Below are 18,563 nucleotides of genomic sequence, written 5' to 3' on the forward strand. Positions count from 1 at the left end.
CAGTAACGAATGTGTTCCTTGCTTTACATGTCATCTAGCGCACAGTAGCTTTTTCTCCTTCTTTTTGCCCATATCATCCACATATTGTGCCTTTGGGGAACGCCTCCGAAACAGATTTAGAATGCTCTGAGATTCAAGAAACGACAGTGCAACTCTTTTCCAGGGTTGTGGGTAACGCGTTACTAAGTAACGCATTACAGTAATGTTATTACTTTTGGTAGTAACGAGTAACGTAACGTGGTATGGTTCCAAAAGGAGTAATAATATTACAGTTACTGATTCCTTTTTTTTGTTCTCGTTACTGCATTACACATTGTAACGATATGGTCTTAATAAGGACGATAAGGACGTCTATGTCGTACATTAAAAATATTAGAAAAACTGTCGTTTGCAGTTACAAATCTGTAGTAAGAGTAATAAGTTAAAGGAGTCAAGTTGAGACATTTAAGATGCAGATCTACTAGCACATATCTTGATGATGATTACAATAATAACAATAATAAAAATAAATAGCAAAGATGTATTTTAGTGTTGCACGTTTTCTTATGGTAACGTAATGCTTGTCTGAGTATAATGTTGTCTATACACGTTTAGCTACTGCTAATATCTCTTAACAGAAACGTGTATTTATTATGCTGTCTCCAATCATCTAAAGCACAAAGAATAAAACAGCCACAAAAGTCCTTTCCACACCAGGCTCTATCGCTCGTAGTGTTGCTTTCTGTCTTCATTTTTAAAACGAAACACAAAACCAAACCCACAATCGCTCCGCTCCTCCCACAACAGGGGGTGGACTTCCGACACTGGCCTGGTTTTCCTGTGGCGCTTTATTAAAACAACAAAAGATAACAGTATGTCTCTGTCATTATCAACTGCTTGTGTTGGTGTAGCTTTGAAATTGTTTATTGAGGTCCCACAACGTTTGGGGTGTAATGCAGACTAATGAAAAAGTAAAGTAACTAATTACATTCTCCAGGAAGTAAAAAGTAAAGTGTTTAGTTACTTTTGATATGAGTAACGAGTACAATGTAAGACATTACTTTTTGTGAGTAACGACCCCAACACTGCTCTTTTCCTTCTCTTTTGGCTTGTTTGTTTGTTGTTGAAGGAGATACAAAGTTTGAGAGTGTCTCGTTTTATTTCTGAAATATAACTCCCAGAAAGTATGGTCTTTGTGTTCTTGAAATTGAATAACCTCAAAAGAAAGAAATGGTCCAATGAATTGCCGAAGAAAAGTCTAGCCGCTGTATTCTGGAATGAAGAAAAAAATGAAATGACAAGGGCAATCAAAGCAAGTAAGAAAGTAGGCTGTGTGGCATACGCTAGCCAGAAATCGAACGCAACTCACAAGAACAGGAACCTTGTATGATACCACTACACCACTGGCGCTGCGGGGAAGCTCTAGATTCTGTCACCGAAGCAAATGCACAAGACATATAAAACGCGTCCCCTGGGGCACAATGGTCTTTTAATAATTATCTGTAATAATCTGCAGTCGAACTACTTAATACGTACCTAGCTAATCACTACATCACAGGCGCATGGTTGTCATTCGGGGAAAATATGTGTTCACGAATGTTCATCGGAGTGGTTGTCATGCTAAGAGGTCAGTTGGAGTAGAGGGAGCTGGCCATGCCGTGCCTCGTTGGCGCAGTAGGTAGCGCGTCAGTCTCATAATCTGAAGGTGGTGAGTTCGACCCTCACACGGGGCAAGCACTCTTCCTTTATCTTTGAGTTCTACCACACTGATCTCCAGCTGCAGAAAAAAGGCGCACACCTGTGCAATAAAGTGGTTGCTTGCGCTGTCTGAAGAAATTCATGGCAAAATGCCAAATCCTGGAATGGAACAAGGGACCTTTAGATGTTCAGTCTATCGCTCACCCAACTGAGCTACTTCGGCCATTGGTGAGATGACGTCGTGATCCCAAAAGTCAAAGTGAAGGAAGCCCTGGCAGAACACAGTCATTGAAAAGTTCATTGTTTTCCATGACGTCGGCAACGACTCAATTTGATCACTGCAACACAAGTCAGGATGGCCGAGTGGTGTAAGGTGCTGTGTGCAGGTCATCGTCTCCTGTAGAGGCTTGGCTTTGAATCCCACCTCTGACAAGGGTCCTTTTACCACTCAGGAGCACACACTTACCCGTGCTGGCGACAAGGACAACAAGAGTTTAGGACTGTGTTGAAAACGACATTACACAAAGAATTCAATGTTGAAAGAAATACATCAATACATAAATCAATGGACATGTATTTATTCATTGATTGATTGACTTCAACATGTCTTAATTTAGTCGCTGTACCCACAAAGCAACACTCAGCATAGTTGAGGCTATAGCTCGGCGTTATTGCGTGTACCTTACATGTATCACCCCTGGCACCTGGCCCTGATAACTCCCTACTTTTTGACCACAGTCTGTCTGTGACTTGAACCCGAGAAGTAAAAATGATGCACATGGGTGCTTGCAATCTCGTTGTTTCAATCACATATCACAGTGGATGCGTACACACGGTGTTTCTCGGAGATTGCTGGGACAGTAACGAATGTGTTCCTTGCTTTACATGTCATCTAGCGCACAGTAGCTTTTTCTCCTTCTTTTTGCCCATATCATCCACATATTGTGCCTTTGGGGAACGCCTCCGAAACAGATTTAGAATGCTCTGAGATTCAAGAAACGACAGTGCAACTCTTTTCCAGCGTTGTGGGTAACGCGTTACTAAGTCTGAGTTGTAGAACCACGTGGGATATTAGTGGAGAAGTCGCGGAGATAAAGCAAATAGAACTTTAATGGAGCCGGCTCGGAAGCTCCACGTCAGAAATAATTCCTTCAGTGAGACTTAATGTTTACAAACATGAGTACAACTTTATAGGAAAAATGACGTAACATCTTATGGCCGTTCATCCAATCAGAAGATACAGGTCCGGGTCCGTTTTACGATCTGTCCTCCCGTGAAGAGGTGATGGATCCAAAGCAGATGTCCGTCTTTGATGTGCACTAGGAAGATGCGATCCCACGGTCGTCATTTTCCTAGTGTCAATCGTTCTTTAACAGAAACAATTCCTGCCTATCTGGAGAAACGATTAAGTCATAAACAAATTCTCAGGAGACAGCTCTAGGCTATTTCGGCACTGTGTAATCTTTCATTACTGACAGGAGTTTCTAACAAATCGACCTTGTTGACCCTTTACTTGTCCTGCTAAATCGAATGTGCTCAGTCTGTATACAAAACTACTTCTAATGCTAGTATTAATATAAAACATTATATAATAATCACAAAACACTTTCTTCAACTTCCAAAAAGAGTCTTCAGAGAGTTAGTTGAAAATGCATGGGTATATTTTAAGAATATACTACACGAGGCTCAGGAACAATTTGTACCAAAACTTAGCAAATTGAGGAACAAAAAACATTGGCCAAAATGGTTTAATAGAGGTATGCAAAAAATATAAAGAGGAAGACAATGTTGTATAGCACATACAAAAGGGATGGTGACGAAACAAAATACATAGAATATGTTGAGCTGCAAAGAGATCTTAAGAAAGGGATCAGGAAAGCAAAGAGGGAATTAGAAAGAAAAATAGCTCTTGGAGCTCAAACCAATGCAAAGAGCTTTTTTCAATATCACAACAGCAAGCGGTTAAAAAAGGAGGAGGTGAAACAGATAAACGGCAAAAACGGAGGTATCTTGGAAAACGAACAAGATGTGGCACATATTATAAATGAGTATTTCAAAGAGGTTTTTACAAAAGAAAAAACAGATGACATGCCACAGGTTGACAATCAGTCCAGTCAATCCCTAAGAGAGATCAGGATAAATGAGGAGGAGGTACTAAAGGGACTAGCAGAATTAAAAACAAACAAATCACCTGGGCCAGATGGGATATTTTCAACAGTACTTCAAGAAAATAGGTGGCTCAGCAGATACAATCTTGGCAGCACAGGCTATTCAGAGGAACTTAGATAATATTCAGTTGTGGGCTGACACCTGGCAAATGCAATTCAATGTGGACAAGTGCAAGGTAATACATGCAGGTAACAAAAATGTCCAGTATAATTACACTATGGGAGGTACAGATCTACATGAAGTAACGCATGAGAAAGACTTAGGAGTCTATGTGGACTCCTCACTTTCTCCATCCAAGCAATGTGGGGAAGCAATAAAGAAGGCAAACAGAATGCTAGGGTATATTGTCAAAAGTGTAGAATTTAAAACAAGGGCAGTCATGTTAAGTCATGTACAATGCGCTAGTTAGACCTCATCTGGAATACTGTGTACAGTTCTGGGCACCACACTTCAAAAAGGATATTGCTGCCTTAGAGGCAGTTCAGAGGAGAGCAACCAGACTTATTCCAGGTCTTCAAGGGAAAGTCCTACTCGGAGAGACTGAGAGAACTGAACCTTTTCACCCTGGTACAGAGGAGACTACCCGGGGACAGAAATGGAAATTGGGCTTCAAGGCATTCAAAACGGAATACAGGAGACACTTCTTTACACAGAGAGTAGTCACAATCTGGAATAAACTACCCAGCGATGTGGTTGAAGCTGAAAGTTTGGGAACATTTAAAAATGGTCTGGAAAGGATCCTTGGATCACTTCGATATTAATGAACACCAAACGAGCACGATGGGTCGAATGGTCCCCTCTCGTTTGTTAACTCTCTTATGTTCTTAAAAGTATCTGAAGCAGCATGAAAGAGCACACTAGGCAGCTGAGAACAGACAGAGAGGGGAGTGTATATTGCGTTGGCTGGGAATCGAACCCGGGTCAACTGCTTGGAAGGCAGCTATGCTAACCACTATACCACCAACGCTTAGAAACTGCTTCCCCACAATATCTCACTGTGGTCGAACATGATTCCAGGATTGCAAAGTGGCAGGCAATTCGTTTTCCAAATTGCAATCGGTGAACATTTGGGAAGCCCTGCGATATCAGCAGTTTCCTGTTCCTGAGTGCGGAAGGAAAATGTCCATTAGCATCTTTCCAGATTGCACTTTATTCAGACCTTTCCGAAATGAAACAAAACCAAAGTTGAAACATAGACGAGGATGGTTTCGATCCATCGACCTCTGGGTTATAGGCCCAAAACGCTTCTGCTGCGCCACTCTGCTCCTTGGGCACTCACCCACCTGTTAACGTCACAGCCATTCCTATATTGCATATTGCAAGCAATACTAGTTTGCAAAGCCCTGCGTTATTTCCACTTTCCTGTTCAAGACTGCACACCGAGCTTCTCCATGCGCTGGAGCAGCTTTCCAGGTTTCAGTGCCTTCACATTTCACCCTGTATGTGCTGTGGGAAGCATCATGTCAATTGTTTTGAACTAAGCGGATCGGGGCTCAGTTTGAGCTCAGATCCGAGCTTAAAAATGACCGTGCTTCTGAGCAGCTGGGACTCAAAGCGACACTCCCTGGCTTAGGAACCCAGTGTCTGATCCACTAGGACACGGGGGCTCAGCCAGACAGTATCGGAAAATGGAAATAAATAAATAAATTAATATATAAAAAGATGCTGGGCGTTACACAATAGACACCAGGTAAAGAAGTGAATAGTTACAGGAACTGTCACGTAAGCTCCTCAACTTGAACCGGGCACATACGAACTCCTGTGAAATAACACGAGATGGATAACTACCCCTTCTCTGCTGCAGCAGAATGCGACTACCTATTGCGCAGATTACAATCAAATCAAGAAAGAGAGCAGGCTTTGTCGGATGCGCCAGCCGGGAATCGAACCCGAGTCACAAGAATGGGAATCTTGTATGATACCACTACACCACTGGCGCTGCTGGGGAAGCTCTGGCTTGCGTCCTTGAAGCAAATTCATAGAAAGCGTCCCATGGGGCAAGATGATGTCTTAATGATTATCCTTATTAGTCTGTTATCGATCTGCTTAATACGTACCTAGCCAATCACTACATCACAGGTGCAGAGACAATCAGTATGAAGGCGAACACGATTTCGTTAACGTGTGCCCATTTACAAGTTCAATGAATGTATACAAAAATAGAGCAGATCTGGGTTTTCCTCTGAAACATTAAGGACTGGTTTCATAAATGCGTCCATAAGTCCATAAACGCCACGAGTGCAACTCTATTGTAGCTGCTGTTACTGTACAATTCATCGTGATACGTGTGTGTTTTATTTCAGCTGTAACTCGCCCTGGTTAAGCACGTCTACGGTGTAATTTAAAAATATTACAGAAATTGTCGTTTGCAGTTACAAATCTGTAGTAAGAGTAATACGTTAAGGGAGTCAAGTTCAGCAATTTAAAATACAAATCTACTAGCACATATCTTGATAAAGATTACAATAATAAATATAATAATAATACATAGCAAATATTTATTTTAGTGTTGCACATGGAAAGTTTTCATACAGTAACTTCTGAATATAATGTTGTCTATACCCTTTTAGCTATTCGTAATATCTCTTAACAGAAACTTGTATTTATTATGCTGTCTCCAATCATCTAAAGCATACAGAATAAGACAGCCACAAAAGTCCTTTCCACACCAGGCTCTATCGCTCGTAGTGTTGCTTTCTGTCTTCATTTTTAAAACGAAACACAAAACCAAACCCACAATCGCTCCGCTCCTCCCACAACAGGGGGTGGACTTCCGACACTGGCCTGGTTTTCCTGTGGCGCTTTATTAAAACAACAAAAGATAACAGTATGTCTCTGTCATTATCAACTGCTTGTGTTGGTGTAGCTTTGAAATTGTTTATTGAGGTCCCGCAATGTTTGGGGTGTAATGCAGAGTAATGTAAAAGTAAAGTAACTAATTACATTCTCCAGGAAGTAATAAGTAAAGTGTTTAGTTACTTTTGATATGAGTAACGAGTACAATGTAAGACATTACTTTTTGTGAGTAACGACCCCAACACTGCTCTTTTCCTTCTCTTTTGGCTTGTTTGTTTGTTGTTGAAGGAGATACAAAGTTTGAGAGTGTCTCGTTTTATTTCTGAAATATAACTCCCAGAAAGTATGGTCTTTGTGTTCTTGAAATTGAATAACCTAAAAAAAAAGAAATGGTCCAATGAATTGCCGAAGAAAAGTCTAGCCGCTGTATTCTGGAATGAAGAAAAAAATGAAATGACAAGGGCAATCAAAGCAAGTAAGACAGTAGGCTGTGTGGCATACGCTAGCCAGAAATCGAACGCAACTCACAAGAACAGGAACCTTGTATGATACCACTACACCACTGGCGCTGCGGGGAAGCTCTAGATTCTGTCACCGAAGCAAATGCACAAGACATATAAAACGCGTCCCCTGGGGCACAATGGTCTTTTAATAATTATCTGTAATAATCTGCAGTCGAACTGCTTAATACGTACCTAGCTAATCACTACATCACAGGCGCATGGTTGTCATTCGGGGAAAATATGTGTTCACGAATGTTCATCGGAGTGGTTGTCATGCTAAGAGGTCAGTTGGAGTAGAGGGAGCTGGCCATGCCGTGCCTCGTTGGCGCAGTAGGTAGCGCGTCAGTCTCATAATCTGAAGGTGGTGAGTTCGACCCTCACACGGGGCAAGCACTCTTCCTTTATCTTTGAGTTCTACCACACTGATCTCCAGCTGCAGAAAAAAGGCGCACACCTGTGCAATAAAGTGGTTGCTTGCGCTGTCTGAAGAAATTCATGGCAAAATGCCAAATCCTGGGATGGAACAAGGGACCTTTAGATGTTCAGTCTATCGCTCCCCCAACTGAGCTATTTCGGCCATTGGTGAGATGACGTCGTGATCCCAAAAGTCAAAGTGAAGGAAGCCCTGGCAGAACACAGTCATTGAAAAGTTCATTTTTTTCCATGACGTCGGCAACGACTCAGTTTGATCACTGCAACACAAGTCAGGATGGCCGAGTGGTGTAACGTGCTGCGTGCAGGTCATCGTCTCCTGTAGAGGCTTGGCTTTGAATCCCACCTCTGACAAGGGTCCTTTTACCACTCAGGAGCACACACTTACCCGTGCTGGCGACAAGGACAACAAGAGTTGAGGACTGTGTTGAAAACGACATTACACAAAGAATTCAATGTTGAAAGAAATACATCAATACATAAATCAATGGACATGTATTTATTCATTGATTGATTGACTTCAACATGTCTTAATTTAGTCGCTGTACCCACAAAGCAACACTCAGCATAGTGGAGGCTACAGCTCGGCGTTATTGCGTGTACCTTACATGTATCACCCCTGGCACCTGGCCCTGATAACTCCCTACTTTTTGACCACAGTCTGTCTGTGACTTGAACCCGAGAAGTAAAAATGATGCACATAAGGTGCTTGCAATCTCGTTGTTTCAATCACATATCACAGTGGATGCGTACACACAGTGTTTCTCGGAGATTGCTGGGACAGTAAGGAATGTGTTCCTTGCTTTACATGTCATCTAGCGCACAGTAGCTTTTTCTCCTTCTTTTTGCCCATATCATCCACATATTGTGCCTTTGGGGAACGCCTCCGAAACAGATTTAGAATGCTCTGAGATTCAAGAAACGACAGTGCAACTCTTTTCCAGGGTTGTGGGTAACGCGTTACTAAGTAACGCATTACAGTAATGTTATTACTTTTGGTAGTAACGAGTAACGTAACGTGGTATGGTTCCAAAAGGAGTAATAATTTTACAGTTACTGATTCCTTTTTTTTGTTCTCGTTACTGCATTACACATTGTAACGATATGGTCTTAATAAGGACGATAAGGACGTCTATGTCGTACATTAAAAATATTAGAAAAACTGTCGTTTGCAGTTACAAATCTGTAGTAAGAGTAATAAGTTAAAGGAGTCAAGTTGAGACATTTAAGATGCAGATCTACTAGCACATATCTTGATGATGATTACAATAATAACAATAATAAAAATAAATTGCAAAGATGTATTTTAGTGTTGCACGTTTTCTTATGGTAACGTAATGCTTGTCTGAGTATAATGTTGTCTATACACGTTTAGCTACTGCTAATATCTCTTAACAGAAACGTGTATTTATTATGCTGTCTCCAATCATCTAAAGCACAAAGAATAAAACAGCCACAAAAGTCCTTTCCACACCAGGCTCTATCGCTCGTAGTGTTGCTTTCTGTCTTCATTTTTAAAACGAAACACAAAACCAAACCCACAATCGCTCCGCTCCTCCCACAACAGGGGGTGGACTTCCGACACTGGCCTGGTTTTCCTGTGGCGCTTTATTAAAACAACAAAAGATAACAGTATGTCTCTGTCATTATCAACTGCTTGTGTTGGTGTAGCTTTGAAATTGTTTATTGAGGTCCCGCAACGTTTGGGGTGTAATGCAGAGTAATGTAAAAGTAAAGTAACTAATTACATTCTCCAGGAAGTAATAAGTAAAGTGTTTAGTTACTTTTGATATGAGTAACGAGTACAATGTAAGACATTACTTTTTGTGAGTAACGACCCCAACACTGCTCTTTTCCTTCTCTTTTGGCTTGTTTGTTTGTTGTTGAAGGAGATACAAAGTTTGAGAGTGTCTCGTTTTATTTCTGAAATATAACTCCCAGAAAGTATGGTCTTTGTGTTCTTGAAATTGAATAACCTCAAAAGAAAGAAATGGTCCAATGAATTGCCGAAGAAAAGTCTAGCCGCTGTATTCTGGAATGAAGAAAAAAATGAAATGACAAGGGCAATCAAAGCAAGTAAGACAGTTGGCTGTGTGGCATACGCTAGCCAGAAATCGAACGCAACTCACAAGAACAGGAACCTTGTATGATACCACTACACCACTGGCGCTGCAGGGAAGCTCTAGATTCTGTCACCGAAGCAAATGCACAAGACATATAAAACGCGTCCCCTGGGGCACAATGGTCTTTTAATAATTATCTGTAATAATCTGCAGTCGAACTGCTTAATACGTACCTTGCTAATCACTACATCACAGGCGCATGGTTGTCATTCGGGGAAAATATGTGTTCACGAATGTTCATCGGAGTGGTTGTCATGCTAAGAGGTCAGTTGGAGTAGAGGGAGCTGGCCATGCCGTGCCTCGTTGGCGCAGTAGGTAGCACGTCAGTCTCATAATCTGAAGGTGGTGAGTTCGACCCTCACACGGGGCAAGCACTCTTCCTTTATCTTTGAGTTCTACCACACTGATCTCCAGCTGCAGAAAAAAGGCACACACCTGTGCAATAAAGTGGTTGCTTGCGCTGTCTGAAGAAATTCATGGCAAAATGCCAAATCCTGGGATGGAACAAGGGACCTTTAGATGTTCAGTCTATCGCTCCCCCAACTGAGCTATTTCGGCCATTGGTGAGATGACGTCGTGATCCCAAAAGTCAAAGTAAAGGAAGCCCTGGCAGAACACAGTCATTGAAAAGTTCATTGTTTTCCATGACGTCGGCAACGACTCAATTTGATCACTGCAACACAAGTCAGGATGGCCGAGTGGTGTAAGGTGCTGCGTGCAGGTCATCGTCTCCTGTAGAGGCTTGGCTTTGAATCCCACCTCTGACAAGGGTCCTTTTACCACTCAGGAGCACACACTTACCCGTGCTGGCGACAAGGACAACAAGAGTTGAGGACTGTGTTGAAAACGACATTACACAAAGAATTCAATGTTGAAAGAAATACATCAATACATAAATCAATGGACATGTATTTATTCATTGATTGATTGACTTCAACATGTCTTAATTTAGTCGCTGTACCCACAAAGCAACACTCAGCATAGTGGAGGCTATAGCTCGGCGTTATTGCGTGTACCTTACATGTATCACCCCTGGCACCTGGCCCTGATAACTCCCTACTTTTTGACCACAGTCTGTCTGTGACTTCAACCCGAGAAATAAAAATGATGCACATAAGGCCCTTGCAATCTCGTTGTTTCAATCACATATCACAGTGGATGCGTACACACGGTGTTTCTCGGAGATTGCTGGGACAGTAACGAATGTGTTCCTTGCTTTACATGTCATCTAGCGCACAGTAGCTTTTTCTCCTTCTTTTTGCCCATATCATCCACATATTGTGCCTTTGGGGAACGCCTCCGAAACAGATTTAGAATGCTCTGAGATTCAAGAAACGACAGTGCAACTCTTTTCCAGGGTTGTGGGTAACGCGTTACTAAGTCTGAGTTGTAGAACCACGTTGGAAATAAGTGGAGAAGTCGCGGAGATAAAGCAAATAGAACTTTAATGGAGCCGGCTCGGAAGCTCCACGTCAGAAATAATTCCTTCAGTGAGACTTAATGTTTACAAACATGTGTACAACTTTATAGGAAAAATGACGTAACATCTTATGGCCGTTCATCCAATCTGAAGATTTTATGATCTGTCCACCCGTGAAGAGGTGATGGATCCAAAGCAGATGTCCATCTTTGATGTGCACTAGGAAGATGCGATCCCACGGTCGTCATTTACCTAGTGTCAATCGTTCTTTAACAAAAACAATTCCTGCCTATCTGGAGAAACGATTAAGTCATAAACAAATTCTCAGCAGACAGCTGTAGGCTATTTCGGCACTGTGTAATCTTTCATTACTGACAGGAGTTTCTAACAAATCGACCTTGTTGACCCTTTACTTGTCCTGCTAAATCGAATCTGCTCAGTCTGTATACAAAACTACTTCTAATGCTAGTATTAATATAAAACATTATATAATAATCACAACACACTTTCTTCAACTTCCTATACAGAGTCTTCATTCCCTGCTGTTTGGCAATAGAGCAAAGCGGAAAGAAGCCAAAGAAAAGTTATGTTTATCAGTTACAAGCAAGGGGTTAGGAAGATTTGACGCTGCGTTTTCAGCTCCTTCATCCCAACCCTTCCCCGTGGGGTGTATATGTGTGTACGGCGAGTGTAAGGGTGTCCCTGCTGTCGGGGAGAGCGATAAGTGTGTGTCCCTAAATGTGAATGTACAGAATGTCCTGTAGGCGTGAGTGAGTGACCTTTGTAATAGTATCTTTCCAATGCATCCTTTGGTTTTCCTTGAGTCATGAGGTTTATTGCCTTTGATACTAAATCCATTTGTCCTCAGTCACATGGAGCCTCCAGAACCAAGGGGATAGAATAAGATTTGTGTCAATGGGTGTGTGAGTTTTGCTCCTCCCGAGTGAGGGACGGTGTCGTTTAGTAGAAATTTAGAGAAAGTCTGCCAACGAGGGTGTTTTAATTGCAGCTGTAACCATAGTAGATACATTATGAGGTTTACAAAGTTGTTGAGATGCTCTTTGAACAGTGTATTTAAGACATAAAAAAGAAACATACAGACATAGCAGAATAGTAACTACCGATATCAATCCTTTTAATACAATCATACCCAGATTATCAAAGGTATCAGCAAGCCATCCCCAGAGGGTTTTTCCTCCGGAGGACTGGTGTATCTTTGTAGTTGCTTTCCTAATGTGCTCTATAAGATTATAAATGTGTTCAGAGTTATCTGGTATGTAAGTACAGCATTCCTGCCCTATAATGGCACATGTCCCTCCTTGTGCTGCTAGCAAGAAATCTAGAGCTAGCCTGTTCTGGAGGGCAACAGTTCGCATAGCCACTATTTCAGTTGTTAAATTGCTGAGAACTTCAGTTGTAGAAATACTTAATGTTTCTAATATACCAGCTACTAATCTGATTTCCTTTATTGCTCTTCCGACTCCATACATAGGAAATAGTATGGAAGCAAACCTGTCTCCTTCCCCTATCTCACCTTTAGGGTGAGTAAATTGTTCTATATCTGGAAGGTATTTATCTTCAGTGTGGCGCAAAGCTGGCACCACAAATCCTAAATAACAAGAACCTGTGAACTTACAAGGAAGTTCCCAATATGCCCGCATGCCGCATATCCAATAAGTCCCATTCCATGGAGCGTAAAATCGACAAGTCTGATACCTAAAGTCAAGACCATCGATAGCCACAGTGTGATTACAAGTACTATTACCTATCAATTGGGATTGCATGGTTTGGTTATAGTATGAAACACACACAGATCCTTTGTTACTGTGAGCCAAGTCAATATATGGCATTTTAAAATATCTTCTATTCTGATCCATCTTCGGTCTAAAGTACCATTCTCCTGTGATGCCTAAGGCATAATCATATGCATACCGTACATTAGAGGCAACTCTAAGTTGTGAATAATCAGAAAATACTGGAATTGGAATGGGGATCATTGGAACCCCTTTCTTAGTGTCGTGTGGAATGTGGGAACAAACCCAACATTTTGTTTTATTAAGGGCATTTGCATAGGTGCGTGTCATTTGGATAAATTTGTTATCTGTCCATGATTCAACTAAGGACAGGCAGATCAGTCCAAATACTCTAGTGTACACAGTCGTCGTCATGCTGGATTATCTCTTAGTACCTGTAGGGGGACAAAACCTTTACCAGTTAGGGGAATGTCTCTCAAAATTCAGGAAATCTGCAACTGTTGCTTTCCTAGGAATGAGAAAAGATAAAGGTTTAGTACACAGTTCTCCTGGATTATAATTTTTAACTTGTGAACAATGTTTCCATCTAGTACCCCCCTCCTGTCCGTCAATACAAACCGAAGTGTCTGTAGAAAGAAGGACATTATGTGGTCCTGTCCATTTGGGCCTGAGCCCTGGTCTGCTTGGAAATTTTTCACACATTACTTGTGAACCAACCTCAGGAAGTGTTGTTGGCATTTCCTCTTTGAGTTCCAAGTCTCTGAGGGACTGGAGATCACGTGCTTGTGATCTAAGTTTTTTTAAGTGTGTACATAGCTGTGCCACATACTGTTTAAGATGGTCTTTGAATGGAGCACTGGGATCAATGGGACCCCAGATGCCAGCAGGGAGTTGCATAGCTCTCCCTGTCATTAACTCATATGGAGAAAGCTGAGTACTCCGATTAGGTGATGCTCTAAGTTTATACAGCACAGCGGGGAGTGCTACTCTCCATCCCTTGCCTGTAGTTAACAGGGCTTTTGCCAAACTTTTCTTCAGTGTCCGGTTAGTGCTCTCCACTAAGCCTGAACTCTGAGGGTGATAAGGTATATGAAATCGTTGTTTTACCCCAGCAGTAAACATGCTTCCTTCATCACCTTACCGGTGAAATGAGTCCCTTGATCTGAGTCCATTTGACGGGGCACACCCCATCGAGGAATAACCTCAGTTGCTAGGACTCGTGCTGCAGTGGTGGCAGAGCAGTCCCTGCAGGGGAAAGCCTCAACCCATTTTGTGAAATGGTCAATTATTACCAAGCAATAGGATGTCCCATGACATTTTGTCAGGGGTCCTGTAAAGTCAATTTGAATATTTTCCCACGGACCTCGAGGCCGGGGCTGGTGTGATTTAGTGACTTTGATCGGTTTACCTGGGTTTACTTGTGCGCAAGGAATACACTGTTGACACCACTTCGCAGTGTCCCTGCCTATGCCAGGCCACCACCAGTGTTCACGCAATTGAGTTAACATGGCCTTGCGACCCGTGTGAGCTGGGCCATGGTACTGGTCCAGAAGCATTGACCTAATACACTGGGGTGCTAATACACATTGTAAGTTAGGACTTCGCCACAAACCGTCTGAGTGTACTGCACCTCCCTTAACCCACTCTTGTACTTCATTCTTCTCACAGTCTTTCTGTAGCTATGCGAGGTCAGAATTTTTTTTCTAGGATACTCGCAAGTTTACTAGAGCAGGGGAATCCTGATAACGTCACATGACTGCCTGTCTCTGCTGCCTTTCTCGCAGCTAGGTCTGCAAAGTGATTCCCACGGGTGCGCGGGCATCCATCATCAGAAAGACTCTGATGAGCTTTCACTTTAACTACTGCTACCTTTTCTGGAAGGTGTGCTGCCTCAGCTAGGGCTATAACATACTCATAATGTTTGATTACTTCTCCTGCTGTTGTTATAAACCCTCTACATTCCCAGGTTGCCATATAGTCGTGTACTACTCCAAATGCATAGCGACTGTCAGTGAAAATATTAACTTTAATGTCTTTCGCTATTTTTAATGACTCAGTCAACGCCACGAGTTCTGCCACTTGGGCTGAACAGTGTCCTGGCAGGGATCCAGATTTTACAACGGTGCTGTCATCCAATACCACCGCCCACCCAGTGTGGGGGATTCCATCTATTATTTTCCTGGATCCATCAACATATAGTTCCAAGTCAGGGTCTGTGAGGGGGTTTTCTAGGAAGCGACTGTGGTCCTCCTGGAGCACCAGCTCAGAGCATGTATGCTCTTCTCCCTCCCCTAACATCCCATCTGCTGTGTTTACTCGTGTGTCTTTTATTATTTGTATGGATTTATCTCTGGGGAGCAAAACGGCTTCCCATCCAGCTCGTCTACTATCGGAGACTGAACGCAATTTGCCGGTGTGTAATAATTCAACTAACGTGTGTCCTGTATGCAGAATCAACTGTGTGTTCATTACAATCGGCTCGCATGCCTGCACTGCCCAAGAGGCACAGTCTACTGCTGCCATAAAGCGATGCATGCCTGCTGCTACCGTAGGTTGCTTTGTGGAGTAATAGGCGATGGGACGTTGCCTATCCCCATGTTCCTGTGTCAGAACTGCTGTATAATAGATCCCATCTTGGGAATAGTAGAGGTGAAATGGTTTAGTATGATCTGGTAACCCGAGGGCGGGGGCATTGCTGAGAGCCTGTTTTATTACACGATAGGCTATTTCCTGTTCATGTCCCCAGTCTATGGGGTCCAAGGGAGCCGGGCTTCCTTTGATTAACGCCTGTATCGGACCTGTGGCTTGTGTGAAATTAGGGATGAAAGTGCGGCAATAATTAAGGAGCCCCATAACTTTACACACAGCCCTAACATTATGTGGTTTTGGCATATTTTGAATGGCTTCTTGCCTATTATGCGTTATAGATTTTTGTCCTTGTGAAATGTTGTGTCCGAGATATTGAACCTTAGTTAGGCCTATTTGTGCTTTCTTAGGGCTTGCTTTAAATCCTGCCTTTTGTAAGACACCGAGGACTGTAATTAATGCGCCTAAGTGTGCGGTCTCATCAGGAGACGCAATCAAAAGATCATCCACGTACTGGATGATTAAACTATCCCAGGGTGTCAGACCCATTGCTTCTAAAGTCTTGGCCATTGCCTGGTGAAAGAGTGTTGGGCTGTTGTGAAATCCCTGTGGCACTCTAGTCCATGTGTACTGTTTGTCGAATACAGTAAACGCACATTTATTTTGGGAATCAGAGTGGAGTGGCAGGCTCCAAAATCCATTGCTAATATCCAGGACCGTAAAAATAGAGTGTTCGGGTTTCAAATCGTTTAATATAGTGTTGGGATTGGCTACAATCGGGTGTAATCGGGGTGTAACTTTATTCAATTGTGTGTAATCAATTGTAAGTCGCCATGAGCCGTCTGGTTTTGCCACTGACCAGATTGGAGAATTAGTGGTTGAATGCGTTTCGCGTATTATTCCTTCATTTTGCAATGTTTGAATAATTGTCTGAACTGCCGTAAAAGCTTCTGGTTTAATAGGATACTGTTTATGTGCTTTGTGTACTGGACCTGGGATAACTATAGGTTCAATTTGTGCCAGACCACAATCTTGTTAATGTGTTGCCCAAACATCAGGAAATGCCTGACACACGTGTCCAAGTGGTGTGTCTGGCCATATATGAGATGTTGACGGTGTGAGTGAGATACTAGCGCAATTTGTTGCGTATCTTTGTGTATCCTTTTTTTCCCGTGTATATTGGTCCATATTATGCGATTATTATTAGCATCCATTAGTGCGCCGGCTTCTCTAAGGATATCTATGCCAAATATTGTCCCCTCTGGGTTTTTACAAACCCAAAAAGACACTGGAATTAGGAGATCGCCTATTTCTAGAAGATGAGGTATGCTGAGTGTGGCTGTGATACATGCGCCGCCTACACCTGAGATCTGTAGTCTGCGTTTAGTCAGTGGGAGGGGGAGATCGGTTATCGAGACAGAGGCACCTGTATCCACCAACATTGAACACTGCCGACCCCCTAACAGTGCGGTTATGTGCCGACCTCGGGTGCCGAGGCGACCTATTTCCTATTTAGTTTCTCTGTCAGATCTCAGATGATCTGCAGAAGCTCCGCGTTTCCTCTGGGCTGACTGGGTTTGTCTTGGTCTGATTCCAGGGCGCTTCGTGTTCGCCTGGAGCGCCTGCTTTCCAGCACTTGTCTCCCGTGTGCCCTGTCCTCCCACAGAAAGTGCACTTAGGGCGGGTTGATTTAGACCGACAGTCTTTAGCGACATGTCCTATTTTTCCGCAATTGTAACATTTACCTCCGTTTTGTGTTATGGCAGATATAGCTGCCACAGCATTTATTTTAGCTTTTGACTGCTTGTTTTCTACCTCTGAAGCCCATTGTACAATTGTACAGTCACACCCATATTGAGGATGTCTTGGTGTGCTTTACAAAACCCTTCTTTTAGTAATTTTAAAAAGATCGCATTATCACGTTCGGTGTCTGGCATTCCGGAGTGTTCTCTAAAAGTAGTGTACTTTCGTTCTGCATAATCGTAGCAAGTCTCTCCTGGCTTCTGTACGACGCCACAGACTATACCCCAATTTCCCTGTCCTGCTCCGAGAACTGTCTTTACAGCCGTGATGAAGTTAGTGATCCTTAGATTATTATTATCATTTCCAGCTGTTATCCAGGTACCATCCTGCTGGGCGGCTTTTAACCCGTCCCAGATTGGCCTTGGACATTTAGTTTTAATTATTATATGTACGTCTCTAGCGTGCATTTGGTGTACATCTAACATCTCATAAAAATTTTCCCAGAAATCCAGATTCCCATGATTGGGTTTAAGTTTTGGAAGGTCGCTTAAAATTGTGTGTTTCTCTCCGGGTGTGAAGGGGCGATGCACCGACGTTGTTAATGCATAAAATTGTCCGTCTACATCGTGGTGTTTCCTTAGTGCGCGTCTCTATAGGTGCTAATTTTACTTTCTCTGACTTGAATGAACTCAAATCTGGGTAAAGTTTAGACTCTGTTCTATTATCAGTGGGGTTGTCTGAATGTTTATATGGTGGAGGGGCAGAAGTTTTTCTCTCTCTTTTCCTTATTCCACCATTCTCTATGCTGTTTGGGAACCCAGTTAGGATCCCATCCTGCCTTTTCCATCTTAAGTTGAAGTTTCTTAAACTTCTCTTGTAGGTATTCACATATAGACACATCTTGTAATGCCATAATGCCAACCCTATCTTTGCCAATGATGGGGCTATATCGTTGGACTTTACAGTACCTCCAGTTCCGTCTGGTTATTGACTGCCACTAACTCTGGCCCTGGCGTACAATGATTTCCTTGCTTAACTTGGGGCTCAGCAGGCCTCGTAATCGTACCTTTCGGTTCCTTTGGTATCTCTCCCTGCAGATCTGTCTTACCTGGAGTTCACCCTACTGTGAACCTCCGCTGTACAGTCAACCTTTCTATTTGTTTTACCTCTACCTCTCCACAGGTTCTCTATAAATTACAATCTGATAGCCAAACACAATCCCGAGATCAAATCTAAATATACAGGGTGGTAATTTTTAAAGGTACTCACCCTTGCTTTGGTCCCGGGAGTGGAGGCAAGTTCAGATCCTCATTCGTGACGCCAAGTTGTAGAACCGTGTGGGAAATAAGAGGAGAAGTCG

General features: G+C 42.6%; 5 non-coding genes across 5 annotated transcripts; 3 read left to right on the top strand and 2 right to left on the bottom strand.

The window, feature by feature from the left end:
• The first annotated feature begins 1,639 nt into the window (after window positions 1-1,639).
• trnam-cau (transfer RNA methionine (anticodon CAU)) lies at window positions 1,640-1,712 on the top strand. Its single transcript has one exon. It is a non-coding gene; the product is annotated as a tRNA-Met (tRNA).
• A 3,029-nt stretch (window positions 1,713-4,741) lies between these two features.
• trnag-ucc (transfer RNA glycine (anticodon UCC)) lies at window positions 4,742-4,813 on the bottom strand. The gene has a single exon. It is a non-coding gene; the product is annotated as a tRNA-Gly (tRNA).
• A 901-nt stretch (window positions 4,814-5,714) lies between these two features.
• On the bottom strand, window positions 5,715-5,785 carry trnag-ccc (transfer RNA glycine (anticodon CCC)). Its single transcript has one exon. It is a non-coding gene; the product is annotated as a tRNA-Gly (tRNA).
• Window positions 5,786-7,461: 1,676 nt separating this feature from the next.
• Window positions 7,462-7,534, top strand: trnam-cau (transfer RNA methionine (anticodon CAU)). The gene has a single exon. It is a non-coding gene; the product is annotated as a tRNA-Met (tRNA).
• Window positions 7,535-9,997: 2,463 nt separating this feature from the next.
• On the top strand, window positions 9,998-10,070 carry trnam-cau (transfer RNA methionine (anticodon CAU)). The gene has a single exon. It is a non-coding gene; the product is annotated as a tRNA-Met (tRNA).
• Window positions 10,071-18,563: the final 8,493 nt, after the last annotated feature.

Source organism: Amia ocellicauda, chromosome 14, assembly GCF_036373705.1.
Source record: "Amia ocellicauda isolate fAmiCal2 chromosome 14, fAmiCal2.hap1, whole genome shotgun sequence".
NCBI classification, from domain to species: Eukaryota; Metazoa; Chordata; class Actinopteri; order Amiiformes; family Amiidae; genus Amia; species Amia ocellicauda.